Here is a 1504-nt window from a genome sequence, read left to right as displayed (position 1 = left end):
AGTGTATAAGAATGAAGCATAGCCACGTCAATTAGAGGATCGAGTAGATAGTTGAGAAACTGAAGATTCATAACGCCTCCTGAGAGCTACGGCTGGTTGTAGCACTTGTTTCTACAAACGAAAACAATGCGCCAGCTGACGCATTTGATTTCTGCCGGCAACGATTAATCCACTTATTCGCGTGCGGAAGAATGCGCGGCTTTTGCTTTGCTTACTAAGTCGGCAACAGCTTCTTCTGTAAGCTTCTAAGCATCATGCCGGAACGCTACTGAAAAAATTGTATGAGGCAATAACGTCACATTTTCTCACACAGTCTTACTCAGTTCACGTAAGAAATCGCATGCAAGTCGTATAGAATTGCGTAAGATCTGATAGTTTCTTGTACATTAGCATAAATATGAAAGATATTTTATGATAATAATCTGCACCGTATGAGAGTCTACGCGATTTGATGAGATTGTGTGAGGTTATTGCCCCGTAGCATTTTCTTTTTTCAGTAGAGAAGTCTTCCATTTCTGCTTGCAATCAGCGCAATTTGAAGTAGGGGTGTAGAACAATAGCAACCATTGCCTCATTGCACTCGGTTTCATTTTCAAAAGATGGTCAAATCATTTCTAACGGCACCGAAAAGTGGCTTGCAATAATCATAGTCTGCAGCAAATTTCTCGTGAAGCTTCGATTCCACTTGAAAAATAGTTGGGAACAGTTCTCCAAAAAAGCAGTCAGCTTCAGCTTTGAGGCGTGTCAAAGCAGAAGCGAGGGGCTGCAAGACATCTCAATACTCAAGCAGAAAGGCCAAGTCTCTTTCTTGGAATACTTGCAGGTTGAGAGTGTTGCATAGGCCTCGAAGTTTGTCCTTCGATCGAAGGAGGTCTTTGATGCTGTCGTATGTGCAAACGAATGTCCTAAGGCGCTCATGATTATCTGAGACAACTTGGACCTTCGGATGCAGTTCCATATAGTGCCGAACAATTTATCATGGCCGATCAGTGAATGCGCTCAAAAGACACTGTCGAGAAAGCTACATTAACATTGGAAACTGCCACAAGACATAGTGTGTGACAAGCACAGCGGACATGACGAGGCAATGTAATTTCGGCATCTTCGAGGTAGAGGTGTTGCTCGAATGACAAGTTGTCTGCGGCTCCATCTGTCAGAAAGAAGATGCTGGAAAACATTTTCCTAAGAAATCTCATAAGTATAACACGCTTATGCCAAAGCAATTGCAGATTCTTCTGCCTCTAACGTAGATGCAGCTTTGCTCGAACCAGAAACTATAGGGTGAAGTGTGATGGAAACCACGCTCAAGACATAGGCTTGATGAGTAGCATAATCTGCGTCGTCCACAGAGACTGCACTGGTCTCTGCGTGGTACGGTTTGTGCAGCGCCGCGGCTCTAGCTTCTCGCCGAGCTAGGGGATGGACCGGGAGGACGTTTTTCGGCAGTGGATGGATTGTTAAAAGAGATTGAATTTCTCTCAGGGTTGAGTGCATGGGCCTGAGG

At 44.4% G+C, this 1504-nt stretch overlaps 1 pseudogene; it reads right to left on the bottom strand.

Annotated features, from left to right (window-relative positions):
* Positions 1–525: 525 nt before the first annotated feature.
* On the bottom strand, positions 526–1180 carry LOC146188486 (uncharacterized; annotated as a pseudogene).
* Positions 1181–1504: the final 324 nt, after the last annotated feature.

The sequence above is a fragment of the Amblyomma maculatum genome, chromosome 5 (assembly GCF_055883805.1).
Source record: "Amblyomma maculatum isolate TAMU_Amacu chromosome 5, ASM5588380v1, whole genome shotgun sequence".
Classification (NCBI taxonomy): domain Eukaryota; kingdom Metazoa; phylum Arthropoda; class Arachnida; order Ixodida; family Ixodidae; genus Amblyomma; species Amblyomma maculatum.
The sequence above is the reverse complement of the archived record's forward strand: the minus strand, read 5'-3'. Positions and strand labels throughout refer to the sequence as shown.